The following is an 18278-nucleotide window of genomic DNA, read 5'->3' as shown; positions in this document are numbered from 1 at the left end:
CGATGTTGTCTAAGTAATTTTGAAAAGAACAGAGTACCTCATACTTTACGGGGCAGTAGCTTGATTCCCCCCTTTCCAACCTTGTGTCACATCTTCCGGTAGTGAGAATGAAGTAAATAACGTCACGGGTTATTTGAGTTAATTACATTTCGTTAAATAAATTTCGAGTCAATTACTTTTCCTTTAAGTAACTTTCGGGTCAATTATGTTTTTAAATAAATGTCGAATCAATTACCTTTCTTAAGTAAATTTTTTAGTCAATTATGTTTTTGTAAAGGACATTTGGAATCAGTTGCGTTTTTAAGTAAATTTCGAGTCCATTACTTTTTCTTTAAGTAACATCAACGAGTTCATTTTACTTAATTAAGGCCACCTTATATGACAACGTGGAATAGAGACTAACAAAACTAGTAATGTCGCTTTCTAAACTTTGATTGATATGTCTGCGATTCATGCGAATTATTTTATTGCTCATGAATTTTTATGGCTTCCTATTTCTGTCTGCCAACTAACTAAACTCGAACTAACAACGATTCGTCTTTTCGAAACGATCGTATCGGTATATTATTAATTTAAAAGCTTCATGGAAGCAGTCCATGAAACCAATAATTCTTTTAAGGATAAACCACTATTTCTACTAGTGAATCTCTATCGGTGGTATGGGTTAAAAGAATGTCTATAGGTAGCTCAAAACTTCTGAATTGCCTTTCTCTTGCTCGTTCCGTTAATATCTTGGCGTAATTATTTCATAAACCTACTAACATACCCCCGTTTGACTAGTTATACATTTGCCATATATAAAAAAAAATCTACTGAAGAAAATACATTTCATTATCTTGTAACAATTGTATCTAGTATTCTATTTGAAAAACATTCCCCGCAGGAATAGTAACAAGGTTACTTATTTTTGTATAATTATTCTATCTCATCTTATATATGAAAATAACTCTCGCGCGCTTACACATTACTTCTGCATATATTTATATATGATAAACGTTTTCAGTCAATTATCTCCGATAAACCATGCAAATGAGACACGGCCAAATATGTAGAAATAATAAAAGACGAATGTTACCTTGATGTCTGTCCGTCTGCGTCACTCATTTCCTAAGTTTTAAAATTAAGTTTATGTGGTAAATAATTATTAAAATAATATTAGTATCTCCCCTGGGTACATTCTCTCCAAATATCATCATTCGCGATAACTCGCAGTGAACGTCCCTTTGTATCTTTCTTGCATTGAAAAAGTGTAATTCATCCAAGTCAAACAAGCGAGACGGTCTACGGCCACTCATGAAATGAAGCGAAGAGAAAAGGCGCCAGACACAGCAATAAAGATACATACAAACACACGTTTATTTATCACGTATTAATGAAAACGTTGCAATATCCAGAAGTAGAATATCATCCAATATGTGACTATAAAATTAAATTCAACCAATATAGTGTCCATAATCTGCTGAGAAATTACAAAGTCGACTTTTATACCGACACGTAATCTATTAAATTCATAGTAACAATAATGATTATTTTTATGCTTCTCACCCCACTTACATATGCACAAATGTATATAAAAATATGTATTTAAAAAAAAATATTACCCCAATTTAACTTAGCAAACACTTCATGTGTTGGGAGTGGATATTATGAGCATACATAATGTCATTCAATCCTACTGCATTATCTCAATACGCAAATAATTCAGCAAAAAACTATCTCACTTCTAACGATAAATAGTGCCAGACTTGAATAAATTCAAAACTCCAAGAGTTGCATGTTATTCAGTTATCGCATCATCCATGCTTGTTATGTGCAACTCTAATAAATCTAAACGTTCTTCATCTTTAATTGACATCATATGGTACGGATCAACACCGTTGTAAAAAAAAATGCAAATATCCATAGTTTAGATTATTTATTAAAACTCGGTCCACGGACACTTTTGACTTTAGAAGAAATTCAAAAAAATTTTATTTTTACTTTCTCCAGCCAAAAGGGTGTTTTCTTTACGACCACCCGTATCAAACGACTGTTTACTAATAAAGAGGCCGAGCGTCAGCTTTTATCGTGACGTCAGCTATGAATTGAATCTCCAAATCTCCAATAGAAAAAGTCCAGATTTCCATTACAAAAAATAAAATGTCTTTTCAGTGTAAAAAAATATCGGTCTAAAGTTTTCTTTCACACGTAGCAAGATTACATTTTGGTTCACATAATAACAATTTTTCGTAATGCTGCTTGATTTTTTTAATAATATTTTAGAAAATAAACTCCAGTCCGTATTGGAATGAGGTCGTAAATGGATGGTCACATTAATGCTACTTAGACTAAGCTACTTTCCTTTAACAACTACAAAAACCTTCTCAACTACTGATTGCCATGACCAACAACAACTTACTTGAGAGCCCAGTCTTTACACTCCTCGACTCAAAATTCACAGGAAATATGATTTTTAAAAAATACGTTAAGCACATTGCCACGGTTAACAAATTACTCATACTAGAGTCTCCTATATCCTTACAATTCGTCTATACATGGATTATTGTTGCTATATCTGGGTCGGTACATATACTAACAGTCTTGGGTTCTAAAATAAGAGTCTCAAATCTAATAAGTCCTACACTATCGACCAAGCTATAACCTCTGTCCCATCGTCGCAGTGTTGCATCCTTATGCATGTTTTGCAAGTATTTTCATTGAATCTACTCTGACGAAGCCATAGAACTTGTACCTCTTAAGTGTATATACTCCCGACAAGCAGCAAAATTCCACCTCTTCACTGTTCAGGTCGCCAGATGGCAAAAAGCATCTACACTTATAATTGTTTTCCTTTGGACTACTATATATTGAAATACTCCCTGCTACTCTGACTATACTAATCTACAGAAGTTTAAATGTAATGTGAACTGACATTTCACTGCTCAACTCCTCATAATCCCTTGTTAGACACGATCCCAAATACCATACCATAATACTTAATTCTAATTCGGTATCTTATCATAACAGGATTTCATTCGCTCTCACACCTTGTTATCCATAATGCTGAACGCAACATAGTTGGAACCTGTGAGAAAGATAAGATTTTTTTCTGAATACTTTACTTGCTTTATTAAGCATTGTAAAGTTGTTCCAAGTGACAATATGCATTGTTTAAGATGAAAAAGAGTAGAAACATACCGAATATTTTATCAGAAATTTTAATGGGTTCACAAATAGATTATGTTGATCTCATAAATCACCATTTTGTAGCCATTTCCCAAAATCAATTCAACGATTTTCCTTGAATAATGGCCATGGACTTTAGTTTTTTTCTCGAGGTGAAAAAAGACTGACATTAATTTCACTTATTTCCAATTTTGTCTCCAAAGTAGCATGGTATTCGCTATTTTCCATTTTAAGCGTGCCTCTCCAATTCTCTTCTGAAATAAGTACATCATCGGATCCTATGTCTAGTTGAAGGTTAACATATTTTTAGTTGGACAAATTTTCTACTGAATTTATTCTTTTTACTTTCTTTAGTTGCCAATTATTATTGCCAAAGAGTTATCAATTATGCTCCTTTTTTTCCAATTTGAAGACTCTCAAATCCCACAAATAAAACATTCCGTTCCTAAAAAGGAAATTTATTTTAACCTCAAGCGTATAGCATCCCCTTCCCACTTCATACACACACCGCTACATATACCCATAACAAAAATAGCGTATTTTATTGGCTGTCATATTTGTTTGGATAGAATACGAAGTTTGAATTGCTTGAACGTCCGATTGAGTTTCAGTCTGAGCAGATCAGGTTTTACATCCACAAATCAGATATTGCTTAGGCATCAATTGTAAATGATACTCCTGGCTTCTGTTCAAGTTTTCATATTCGTTCCTGTACACAATGTTTAAAAAAACGATGCTTTAACTCAAAGATTATGTTCTATGCTAGTGCACACTTCAAAAGCATATTATAGTAGACTTTTTAGCCCCTTATAAACGGAAAAAGTTATAACCCGTTGACTTAGAATTAGTGTTTTATGTTTTGTGGTTGAATATTTGTGCTCGTTCTTGCAGTAAATACTAATCTTTATTAATCACTATTAATATATGCACCAAGCGAATCCTTTAATACTTTGTTTGTTGCTGTATTTTATTAGAAGAAAGGTCCATAAAAATTTAAGTTAGATCGCTACAGTAGCTTCCGAGAAAAAGCGGAACTTAAATATTAATCCTTAAGAACCCTTATTAATCCATATTAACCTATAACTGTGCATGGAACAGATACCATAATACTTAATTTTAATTCTGCATCTTATCATAACAGGATTCCATTCGCCGTCACACCTCTCTGTCCATAATGTTGAACGTAAGATAGAGTCGGAAACTGTGCGAAATATAAAACATTTGACTTTTTCTGAATTCTTTACTTGTTAATTATTAATTCTTTACTTGCTAATTATTCATTCTTTACTTGTTAATTATTAATTCTTTACTTGTTAATTATTAATTCTTTACTTGTTAATTCTTAATTCTTTACTTGTTAATACTTAATTCTTTACTTGTTAATTATTAATTCTTTACTTGTTAATTATTAATTCTTTACTTGTTAATTCTTAATTCTTTACTTGTTGATTATTAATTCTTTACTTGTTGATTATTAATTCTTTACTTGTTAATTATTAATTCTTTACTTGTTAATTATTAATTATTTACTTGTTAATTATTAATTCTTTACTTGTTAATTATTAATTCTTTACTTGTTAATTATTAATTCTTTACTTGTTAATTATTAATTCTTTACTTGTTAATTATTAATTCTTTACTTGTTAATTATTAATTCTTTACTTGTTAATTATTAAGCATTGTAAAGTTGTTGTCTTATTGTACTTAATTTTAATTTCCTTTATTAACTTCATCATTTTTCATTCATTTTTATCTTTTAAGTTATCATCTTCCTTTGACAAAAGTTGTTATAAAATACAAGGCTACACTGGCCGTACATATATGTTTCTTAATGTCTGCTATTAAAATCCCTCATCTAAAATAACGGAAACCCCGTTTTCAGATGAAGAGTGGAGAGAGATATTTATTTTGACTGCAAGACGACAAACTGTATCTGTTTTACATAATAGACATTATTTTAATTCATCTTACCCTAATTTTTCCTTGTATCCTAATGCATATAAATACTGTATTTTTTAACCATAGTTAAGATAATTTCTTTTTTTTTTACATGGTAGTCACCACTTATAAGCCCCTCGGGGATAAGGGTTATTGAGTGTACAGTAACCAATGGGATTATATCGTAGTAATCGTTAGTAACGGAGATTTGATAAAGCGTCTTACTTAAGGGGGCGGTTTATCAGGAATTTGTTTATGTTGGACTTGAAGACATCCAAGTTGTAGTCAGGTGGAAAACAGGCAAACGGAAGAGAGTTCCAGAGGCGTGCACTTTCTTCTGATCTAAGTTGATAAAAACAAATTCGTTTCCTCCCTTATGCTATTATATAATGAAAAATCTTTGTACTTATTATGAGAGAAGGATTATCTTCGAGGTATTTTTAACTTTAGAAAGCAGAACTTTATTAAAGTGCATACATATTATGTATAGTCTATATCTATATTTACACATTTATTGGGTAGACACTTAATATCTATACTTTATGCCTATACTTTGTGTTACAACTATATTGCATAGATACGGTTTAGTCATTGTTTATGTATATATTGAAAATTATCTATATTAAGTAGATGCTCTTTATTTAGTGTCTTTCCTTTATGTGAATAAAGTAGTGATGTATGTCTTGCAGTAAAACCAGAATCTAAAATTCAAACTCCATTTTTAATCATAGTTAAACTCTTTAACCTATCATTCTTATTCTACAAATGTAGTTTATTCGTCATTTATTTTTCCTACTTACTTAATAAAACTACTTACCCCCCCCCTTTTCACTTATAACTGGAGGGGAACCATATTTCTCTCTCTCTCTCTCTCTCTCTCTCTCTCTCTTGTCGTTCTCTCTCCCTTCCTGTATATATATATATATATATATATATATATATATATATATATATATATATTGAGTATAAAGGTTAATAATTGTAATTTTTAAATCAGTTTCAAAAATAAGAACAAACAAAATCAAATTGAATGTACGATCGTTTCGGAAACGATATTCATTTTATTAAAATGTACAATAAGCATCGACAATAATTGACAAAGATTGTGTTTTTGAATATAGTCTCCTCATCAGTAAAATCTCTTTTTGAGATATTGGGACTGTTTTTTTTATAAGTATTAATATATTAAAATAAAATTTGCTCTTTAGACTCCAGGTCTAATTCCCCCCCCAATAAAATATAAAAGATACGTGTATATATATATATATATATATATATATATATATATATATATATATATATATATATATATATATATATAAAGCTGAATGTCTGTGTGTATGTGTGTGTGTCTGGTCACGAATAGGCTCCTATATGGTTGACTATTTTAAAAAATTGATTACATATAATGATAGAAGATGTATCGAGACACAGGAATGGGTACGTTTTATCTGGCAGAACGGTGGTTCATTAAAATTGTGGGTCTGCGTACGCGCCTGGTTCACAAAGTATGGAAATAAAAAATTAAAAAAAAACCGTTTACAAGTGTTTTTGATATAGATGTACATAATAATACTTTGATAAGTATGTTTTAACTTAAATAGGGATGGTATAATAATATTGTGGGGTCTGCGTTCGCGTCTGGCCTCCATAGAATGGAAATAAGCACAAACTTATTAAAGACTTTTCATATCTATCGGCATAAGTATACTTTGGCAATTATGTTTCAGTTTGAAGAAATATGGTATGATAAAATTATGGGGTGTTCGTTCGCACCTGACCTCCATAGAATGGAAATATATCACAAAGTTTAACAAGGTTTTTTTAATATAGATCCACAGAATATTGTGATAAGTGTTTCAGTGTGAACAGGTATGGTATAATAAATTATGGAGTTTATCTATTTTATTTTTACTTTCATCATATTTTGCTTTGGTTTTGATATCCCCGAATTCGAAGTTATCTCTTTACAACCCTTCCTTTTCATAACCTATCATACTTTCATAAATCAGAGTCCATTTTCTGTAGGCTGTTTTTTTAACCCAGTCAACGACGGGTACTTTTGCTCGTATATATATATATATATATATATATATATATATATATATATATATATATATATATATATATATATATATATTTAAAGAGAGATAAAAATAGAATTGGCAAGATTCAGATATCAGTTGCTCGCAAGTTTTTAGTTGACAAATCGATGCAAACCGTTCAATATTTATAAGCTTCGTTATTATATTCAAACTGTCTTTGAAAACGAATTTGCTAAATATTTTTTTTAATTTAGCTTTCTGTTTTGTTCCTACTAATAAAGAACCTGAAAATTGTTATGAAGAATTTTTACATGATGAAACCATCCAACATATCTAAAAAAAAAAAATAACAAAAAAAAAACTGAGCAGACACAGATAAACAGAAAAGGGAGATGAAATGGAAAACACATATGCGATGCCACCAGCCACAGCTAATAGCACACAAAACTGCAGTGAAAGTTTAAGCAAGTTTGAAAGACCAAGGAAGGATAGAATCAACCTGCCATTCAGTGGAAGGGTGCGAAAATATTGGAAACTTGGAGGAGGGGGGTAATTGTTACATCAAAATGCATAAAAGACTAAAAAACGATGCTAGTGAAAATCATTGGTAAACGCATGATCTTTGTTAACTAATTTCAACAGGTGACAAGCAGTGATTATCTTTTCAGTAATAAATTCTCACCTTTCGACTCAGAACATTATGAAAATGACCACATGTGGCCACCTTTTCGCATGATACCGTTCATCCCTCACTTCATATCAATCGCTACCTCTATCAACAGTTACGTGACTGTAAATAGGCATTCCAAATTTAGGTTTTAGAGTACAAAAAATACATAATTATCCATAAGCTGCTTTCCTGTTATGTTCTTGTAATATACATAACAAAATGTCCCCTATGAATCATTGTTTAATGAATAATAGTACGTAATATTTTTTTAAATATGAGTACTTAAAAACAGTACGTATATTTATTTATTTTCCTCTGTTACACATTGGTGTCCCGGCTCTTGGTGTACAAGAAAAAAAGGGTATATTCATATTAATTGTAGTAACAGTATCTCGCTTTGCGTACCATCGTTCTTTTAGCAAACAAGCGCATACTAATTTTTTGTCAGTCAGTTATCATTATACCTGATTCTAGCGTAGTCGTTGACTCACATGAGAAAGTAGGTCAGTTACCATATAAACCTACATTTTTCTTACGGTGTCCACTAATCGTTAAAAATAATACGAATGCTTTAATGTTGATTTTTGTATGCATACTTATTTTAATTCTAATTTAATTCATATTTTAAGCATTATTAAAATCCAGAGGAGGATTTCGTGCAAAATGTTCGATTTTCTAATTAAACACTTAATTTATTTAAAATAATAGAAAATAAAAGTTATTTACAAATACTTTTATTCCAATAAAATAGTATCAGTGTTTTACAATATTATGTAGGATTTCACATATTTGCGTAAACAAATCCTTATCTTTGCATTGCTATTATTGATATGTCTTAGCATGAGTCTTTCCGTGTACCTTTCGACGTCTCTCCCAGGCGGCTCTACCAGTCAGTATATATGGCTTGATCCGCTAATCATACCAAGTAAGAAGGAACTTAGAAGTACATTCATTACATCATGTATAAAAACAGAAATATAGTTAAAATGAAGAAAACTCTCTAAACAATTATGGACACTAGAAATCTTTCTGTAAAATAAAAACCATTAACTCTGTTGGAAACATTAATTTTACTCAATATATAAGAAAAACGTTGGAAATATTAAAAAAAACATTAAAGAGAAATTCAAAACGAATTAAAATAAGTGTCAGCTTGTTGTGATAGAGTTTTGGGAGACCTGAAATGAACTGATCAACCGACTGATAAACTGATTAACCGTTATATGTATATTTATTTATTTATTTGCGGATTGATCACCTTATCTTTATAGTTGGTTCTCGACGTTTCGGTCAACTATTCCTTTGACCTTTGCTACAGGAAAAGAATGCTGAGTCTCTTAACTGTATCCTCGGTAATTACTGCCTTCCATAGTTATCGTCGTCTCACTACGTTTTGGCCAGCTAATTCTCTGGCCGGCTTTGGGTATTATTAGAACCGCTATCTTCAGGCAATAACTACCTAGACCCATAGAGATTCAACATCTTTATCCTCTGCGTCAAGTGGGCCACGAAGAGGTAATTAAGGTTGAATTTTTGGTCTTAAAAATCCCAGATTTTTTTGTTTCGTCAGGTGGAGTAATTTGTATATTTATTTATTTGCGGACTGTTATCCTCACCTTTATAGTTGTTGCTTCACGACGTTTTGTCAACTATTCCTCTGGCCTTCGTCAGGTGGTTAACCACAACTGGATAGGAATGCAACAGCTATTATAATTAAATAACTGAAGTGTTATTTATTATGCACTTCAAATCACCAATTTCTTGGTTGAATTCGACACTGTTGTGAAAACTTCCGGCTTTCAAACGCAACGATCTTTCCAGCTGACTTCCACACTTCTGCGTAAGCAACACGCCTTCTCTCAATTCGCCTCATAGTCGCTTCACGTCCGCTTTTATAGACCAGTCTCATTTGCATAAAAATTCACAGTCACGTGATTATTCACCATAAAACACTATCTCGATATGTTAGTTTTTCCTTTCTTTCTCTTTCATTTCGTTTCACGACCGACCTTTTGAATCATGCACACGTGCCAGTCAAGTAAGTCACACGTTTCCCTACAACAATAAAGATGGGGATAACAGTTCGAAAATAAATAAGTATATATACAAATTACTCATCTCAAAGAATCCCGATAATTAAGTGTTATATGTCTATCTGCTTGTTTTCGGTTCTTCTAGTTCGTGTACAATGATGTTAGTCGTGTTGTCAAAAAGTATATATAATCGCGTGCTGTCTTTTTCCAAAATAATTGCAAAATGATATACACACTGTTAGTTTGTAATATCACAACAGACAAACGGATAATATAAACGCGTTGGCTTTATTTACAATTACAGTAGAACCCCGGGATACGGTAGCCCTAGGATACAATTTTTCCAAGTTACGATATGGAATTCGATGTTTTTCCGACCCTGATTACGGTATTTGCCCCGCCTTACGTTGTTATTTATAATGTAATTTGATTATATACATGTGCATTATATACTATTCTGTATTTTATTACTAATTTTTAATACCGTACCTCGGGGTTTTGCTGTATCGACTAGACACTAGAGATGTGACGAAGTAGTCGATATTCGTGTCGGCGGTGGTGTACGGTGCGAGGCGACACGAATATATCAGTAACTGCTCGATTGCTATCGTCTCCCCTCGTATCTTTGTTATCAGTCTTTTTTTTTTTTAATTCTCATAAATTGGAATTGAATTCAATTATTCCCTTTGCGTGATTTCTTCCGGATATACAACTTAAGAGGAATGTCGATTGTTACTTTGGTTTTGCCTTTTACAGATTTCCAAACCTAATCAAGAATGTAAGTTGATTCTTATTTACATTGTTCCGGTGTTTTTTGCATTATACAAATCAGCAATCGGTCAATATCAGAAATGTACGTTCGATATTTTCCGACGTTGCCCCGAAACCAATGATCAGCATATAACTGCGATAGAATACTAAGATATGTAGAGAGTCGATGGTGGAGTATAACACTAATGTTTAATATATGATATTTATAAGGTCGTTAAAACACTTTACTTTGTTTCAGTTCACGTTACGACACATCAACCGGTCAAGCAAAGGAGAAGAACGGGGGGAGGGCCAGCATGTGATATCACATTAGACTATGACGTTTGCATTTCAAATAGTCTATTCATCACTAAACGCGCCAATAAAATGGACGCATCTTAATAATATTAATTCTAGTTTCTTTTTCTCTCGTGTCGCTTCGTTCGTTATATTTCTTTGTCCTCTTTTTAACCTCTGGCGATAAATGAATTGATAGTTTGTCACATCTTTCCGTTCGATTATCGGGTTTTTCAATTCATCCATTATTCATGTGACACCTCAAACGGATCGGTAACACATTAAGATAATCAGACACGGACAGCGCGAGTTGATACATAGATATGATGTTTATTAAAACCATACATCTTTTAAGTAGAACTGTTATATACCTGATTGTGTTTGTACTGTGCGGCGTCTTTGGAGCCAGGACTGACGTTGTCCTTCAGGTTGTTAGAATATCCAACAAAAAATCGAATGTTTTATCTTACATTACAAAGATAAACACACACACAGACACACACAGACACGCGCGCGCGCACACACACATATATGTATGTATATATATATATATATATATATATATATATATATGAGTGTATGTACAGAAAGTATAAAGTCTTATTTATAAGACTTTTGTATTTCTACACATTTCTACACTAAATAGGAAATAGAGAAAAGATATAAATTCATACATTTTTCGTATGAATTATATATGTACATATATAAATGTATATGTATACATATAATATTCCTTTATTCTCATATATATACACCATTTGTTACACACACACACATACATACATACATACATACATACATACATATATATACATACATATATATATATATATATATATATATATATTAGAAACAAATGGTGACAGCTCAAAGTAAAATAAATTTTATTTGATCATCACACCAATACGGAAGAATATGTGAAAAATAAGAATACCATTTAGACTATGTTTCAAAGCTTATTTTTTTCATCAGAAGAAAAAAAGAGTAAGGTTATATATATATATATATATATATATATATATATATATATATATATATATATATATATATATATATATATATATATGAATATAATAGCAACCAGTTAATAAAACATTAAAAAAACACTTTGAAAAAGAGTTAAAAACATATTTTATCTTGAAAAAGAGTTAAAATCATATTTAATCTGAGTTAAAAAAAATATTTGATCTGATAAGTGGATAGTCCTTAATCCGTGGAGTTTCGAAGAAATACTTTCCTTCTCATCAGATGGTAGGAATTAGCAAAATTCTGAATCGGATTTTGCATACAAAAGTATTTGATGAAACTACAAGCAAGTCAAAGATCTTACTTGATAACAAAAAATGAAGCAGAGGGAATATAGTGCAGAAAAAGGTGATTACACGTGAATGGATAGTCTGGTGAAAGGTAAATTATCCAATGACGGTAAAATCCAAAAATATAACTCCAAGAAATTTAATTGAGTTTCCATTTGCACAAGTAAAATCCAAGGAAATCACGTAATTGGAAGATGATCCAAAATAATCCAAGAGGCCGAAATCCATGGAATAATTCACAAATATGTACAAAGAAAAGAAAAGGGGGAAATTCCAATAATATTAATAAAAGAAAAATAAGATATGCTTTTCACACGACTGCCGAGACATAATAAAAAAGATCAGGGAAGAAGAAGAGAAAAAAAATTAAATGGTGATGGAATTAAATATAATATAGAAAAGCAAATGTCAAAATGACCCAGACAAAAACGATGTTAAAAGGCGCGAAAAAATATATGGCAAAAATATAGGTCAACTGAAATGTACAGGTTATTTTATTTTATATATATATATATATATATATATATATATATATATACATGTGTGTGTGTGCGCGCGCACGCGTGTGTGTGTGTTCATCATTTACTTGAAACGTGTTCAGTTTGGATATAAGACTCGTAATGGATTAATAGATGTTTCTCATAAATAAATTTTTTATAATGTAAAAAAATTTTTATATGAATTTTGAAAAGTCGCAGCTCAATAAATACTTTTTTTATTTGATTTCAGAATATATATATATATATATATATATATATATATATATAGTGTAGTATAATAATTCTTCAAGTTCAAAATGACAAGTTTTCTCTTTCTGAGATATTGAATTTGCAAGAATTACTTCCCCTAGACTGCCAAGAGGATAAAAATAGAAAGAATAATTTTACTTCTATTAATCAAAATTTAAAAACAGCGCACACAACGTAAATAAAGATTCCATAAGAAATTTTAATTTATATACATATACTTACAACAAATCATATAACAAGTAACGATGCTAACAAAACTATTTAATCCGCGGACGTAAATAAAGATTCCATAAGAAATGTTAATTTATATACATATACTTACAACAAATCATATAACAAGTGACGATGCTAACTAACTATTTAATCCGCGGAGTTTCGAAGAAATACTTTCCTTCTCATCAGAGGGTAGGAATTAGCAAAATGCGGAATCGGATTTTGCATACAAAAGTATTTGATGAAACTATATATATGTATATATATATATATAAAATTATAAAACTCTAATGACCTTGTAGCGAGTGTTGTAACCCAACATCCGGTTTACGACTTCCGGTTGCGCATGCGTACATTAACATAAACCCATAACAGCATAAACAAATAAACACAGATCGCTAAGCAAGTTTCGTTCGAACAAACGAACGTCTTTAGAAAAGCGAATATCTTAAATTTATTGAATTAAAAAACTTCAAGATATGGGAAGCAAACGCAAAACACGATTACAAAATCATCGACCTGTTTAATATATTATATTAAATAATCAACGCGATAGTAAAACAGTACGTTTTATTGTCGCGTATTGTTTTACTGTACGTTTTCAGCGACCCAATTTTTTTTCGCGTCTAAATTATCGAAATAAACAAAGTTCATTTCCCTATTACGTTTAAGTTATTTCCACGCAATTTTCTTACAAATAAATCTACTTTGACCCGTTGACAACCATAAGAACATTTCACAGCGGCGATTTAACCATGCCTTACCTTTTTTAAAATTATTCTCCATTTTTTAATACACGTTCATTAAAAAACATTCATACATTTTCTTCTACACTACCAACATAAAAAAATAACGCCGAAAATGTTTTTTTTTAAATTGCGTTACAAATAAACAATCAACGCGACAATAAAACGTATTGTTTTACTGTGTACATTTTCAGCGTCCCAATTGTTTTTTTCGCGTTTAAATTAAAAGATATATCAAAATTTGAATTTAACTTTAAGTATTATGTTATCTGTTCAGTGCACATTTACCTATAAGTATGGCAAACCACTTATAATTCAATGGCTGTAAGTTTTTTTTTTCAAAAATAAGCAATGATAAACAGAACGACTCATAGAAATCTATCTATATTCTTTTTTCATTTGACTATACTTTCATAGAAATGTTTCTCTTATGTCACAAAAAACTATTTTCTTTACGTCACAAGTGTCACACTCATGCATTAATTCCATAGCTAATATAACCTACTGACCCAACGGGTCACGGGTAGTCTAGTATATATATATATATATATATATATATATATATATATATATATATATATATAAGTTGTAATAAAAAAAGCGATAAAAAATGTTAAAATTCTCCTTAAGGCGTTATCGTCTGATCCTTTTAGTAGAAACGTCAGAATTATCGATAAAAATCGAATGGAAAATGAGTGAAAAAACATTAAGTTGAAAAAAAATCAATTGATAGAGAAGAAGGGCAGGTATATCTCTCAATATTATGGCGGATTTGGATCGTATAAAATCTCTAACTGATGTTTCAGAACATTCTACTTACATAGGCTATGCCGAGAATTCATTAACACCTCCAGAATATTCAAATGATAGTATCACCTAACACTTCTTAAAGCAAGAAAGCCACTTATCGGAATACTGGTTGAAAAAATTTCTATCAACAATGTGATTATTGATGGCAGATTCGTGTGCTTAAAAATTCTCAGATGTTCTCAAAACTGTGTAAGAACGAATATAGATTTATTTCTAACCGTACACACACACACACACACACACACACACACACACACACACACACACACACACACACACACACACACATATATATATATTTATTTATTTATTTATACATATATATGTGTGTGTCCGTGCGTTTGTGTGTGTGTGCATGCGTGCGTGTGTGTGTTGGCGTACGTGTATGTATATTATATGTGTATATATAAGTATTTAAATTTTTACATTTTAAAAGGAAATATAAATATTAATATTTGTACATAGATTAATTGAATCTTGATAAAAATTATCAATATTCGAAATAGAACATCAATATACAAGAGGTGTTCAAATGGTGCAAATTCTTATTGACAACATTTATTGTTAATTAAAATGGGAATACAAATTAAAGGGATAATAATTCACTTGCAAGAAATCCTAATGTTTGTACCGACGTTGGCCGGTGGAAGCGTATCACAAAACCAGAACAGATTAGCCAAAGCATCATCTCCTCCCAAAAAACAAATTAAACTACGGCTGTTTAGAATAATAGGAAACATTATGCTTCTTCAGTGTTTGTACAAATGTTCAATATAATCATAGAATTACATCATTAATGTAATTTTTCAGGTATAAATTATCATTTTTGATACCATATGTAGAAAAGAACTATACACAGTAGATGTATTTATTTATTTATCTACAAATAAATAAATACACATCGGTTTATAACAAACACTCTACTCCTACTAAAAAAAAAGAATCGATGGTTCGTTTAACATACAATGCAAAAATAGATGTAACGAACTGGTGTCGCTGTTTGTTCAACATCATTTATTCATTAACTTCCTAGGAATCAGATGATTATTGTTGACATTCGTTCAGCCGATATCTTTCGATCGGAAACAAAGACCCTCATCAGGAAATTGAAGCGGATCATTATCATAATATGGAGACAGCTTAACTAAATATGTTATACTTTCGTTTTGACTGCATAGAAATAGCAGTCATCGAAATGTTTTTTTCGGTTCACGCTAGACCATTAGAATACCAAAGCGGAGTGACTTTCTATGCGTTGATATCCGCTTTCGAAGATGCTCAAGACATTGCTTGCATACAATATGAGATATCCATACCTTATCTTGATCATTCAACATTACTTTGAAGTAAGAAAGATCAGCACATTTCACAATATCTTTCTTGTTGAATTGCAACATATATTCCCCATAAATATAGCAAAACATATTTGGATTGTTTACGTCGTCTAGGAAATGCTGTAGCCATATTTAATTTTTGCTCCTAAAATCTGCAACGAAAGTAAAATAGCAGCTTAATTATTTCCTGTCTGACTTATAATTGAATTCTTAACATTAAGAGAATAAACTTTATGTTGACCTAGAAATCAACAAAAACATGCCATAATCGGTAGGCCTATTTACTACTGAGTGCCTACTTCTTACCAACCACATACCTCATTGTATAGCAAATTTGACTTTTACTTGAAGGTTTGTGATGTCATAAGCAATTAACCAATCACAATCATAATAACAACCTACGATTATAATAATTAAGCTAGAATGTATATAAAAACACGCCTAATATACTAAAGTCGCACGCACTTATGCTTCATAGTCAGATAAACTATTCTCCAAAATAACGACTTTGAAGACTAGTACACAATCTACAAATATATTTATTTAAAGAGAACAGGTAAAAATTAAAGAAAAACATATGACGCGTATGAGAAAGTAAAAACAATAACAACAAACGAGGTTAGGAAAATGAAGGAGTTAAAGAAATCGAAAGACTAGATAGGTTCGTAAAGAAATAGAACATGAAATGCCACGTTATATGACAAGTAAACAAACATATTGTCAAGAAGAAGAAATGAGTAAAACATACCGTTGATGCCGCAGATGGTAGCGAATAAAAAAGAAAGAGGCGTGCAGTGTCGCCATTGCTTGCAAAAAGAAAGTAAAGACTAACCGGAAAAGGAGATCAGGTAGAAGGTAACTTTTTAGTTAAGAGTAACTTAAAGGGAGATAATGGGTTCAAAGCAGGAAGTGAGAACACCTAATTTTAATGTAAAATAGGGTATAAAATAGCAAATATCTCAACAATTTGACCTGGCCAGAAAAAATGAATATGATTTTCGAAATAAGCACCCCCAAATTAGTCTAAATTAGCTTAGAAACATTAAACACAAAAACATGTGTTGGCCAGCTTTAACATTTAGATGTATGTATATTAATTTATGTATGTATATATGATATATATGAGGGGCGTTCAATAAATAATGTACCTAACCCACTTTTAGTTGTCTGAACAAGCTGAAATGTTGCTAGTGCAATGATTTATATCTTTTGGGGTAATGTGGCAAATTACAGCCCTGAACTAATTGTGGTTTCTGATTTACACGTGTTTGAACTTGGGTATAATATGGAATCTATTGAGTGTCACACAGTGATCTGGGTTTTGTATTTAAAATGATGCATACCATAGATGAGTTTTAATGAAATGAAAGAAACTTATCTCATTATATGAACTTGTCAAACGTAAAAAATAGCAGGAAATCTGTGGAAGGAACTTCGAGAATTGATTGTCTCTCTTCGGCCATTGATGAAGCATATGCCAGTAAAGTCCGGATGCTATTTTGGAAGATCTGTGCGCGACTAGTCGCCAAATTTCTAAAGAGATTAAGATTCGTACAAGATCTGTGGAAACTATCAATCCAAGCCAGTAGCAAATGCATAAAGTGTTCGGTCAGATGGATCCTCAGGTTACTGACATAGTTCCAGAAGTGAGAACACGTCGAGAAATCGAGGGTGAATTTGGAAATGTGCCAAGAAGATGAGTCAACGTTTTTATCAAGACTGATTATACAGGCTAAAACCTTGCTATATCTACTTAGTGATCACAGGCAACTTAATGAAGTGAAAGCTCTTTGACTCACTGCCTCCAAAGAAGATAAGAGTGCCGCCCTTCGCTGGCAAGATAATGCTCGTAGTCTTCATAGCGTAGGTGACGATAGATTTCCTAGCAAAATGTGCGACAATTACAAGAGTATATTATGCTTCACATTACAGAAAATTAAGAGATGCAATCAAAATCATTAAAATATATTTATACTCAAGCATATCTACATTTCAATACAAATGAATGTTACTTGTGTTATAAATAGCAAAAAGACTTACAGAAACAAACGTTTATTAACCGATATTTAGTATAATAATATATAATCGCATTTCCAGTGGTTATATTTTCGAAAATGTGATCATTTATTAGTTAGTTTCTTCTCAATGTTTATGTGTTTTGTTGTTATTTTTGTTGTTGTTGTTATTATTATTATTATTATTATTATTATTA

The 18278-nt window shown here is 31.2% G+C and overlaps 1 protein-coding gene across 1 annotated transcript in view; it reads right to left on the bottom strand.

Annotated features, from left to right (window-relative positions):
* The window catches only part of LOC145303429 (uncharacterized), a 66518-nt gene extending 49652 nt beyond the window's left edge, over positions 1–16866 (bottom strand). The window contains exon 1 of the mRNA XM_080144766.1: positions 16815–16866. The gene's annotated coding sequence lies outside the window, so the exon portion shown is untranslated. The remainder of the gene's footprint in view (positions 1–16814) is intronic.
* Between the last annotated feature and the right edge of the window lie 1412 nt (positions 16867–18278).

This window comes from Euprymna scolopes, chromosome 2, assembly GCF_053919585.1.
Source record: "Euprymna scolopes isolate OS-2025 chromosome 2, ASM5391958v1, whole genome shotgun sequence".
Lineage (NCBI taxonomy): Eukaryota > Metazoa > Mollusca > Cephalopoda > Sepiida > Sepiolidae > Euprymna > Euprymna scolopes.
The sequence above is the reverse complement of the archived record's forward strand: the minus strand, read 5'-3'. Positions and strand labels throughout refer to the sequence as shown.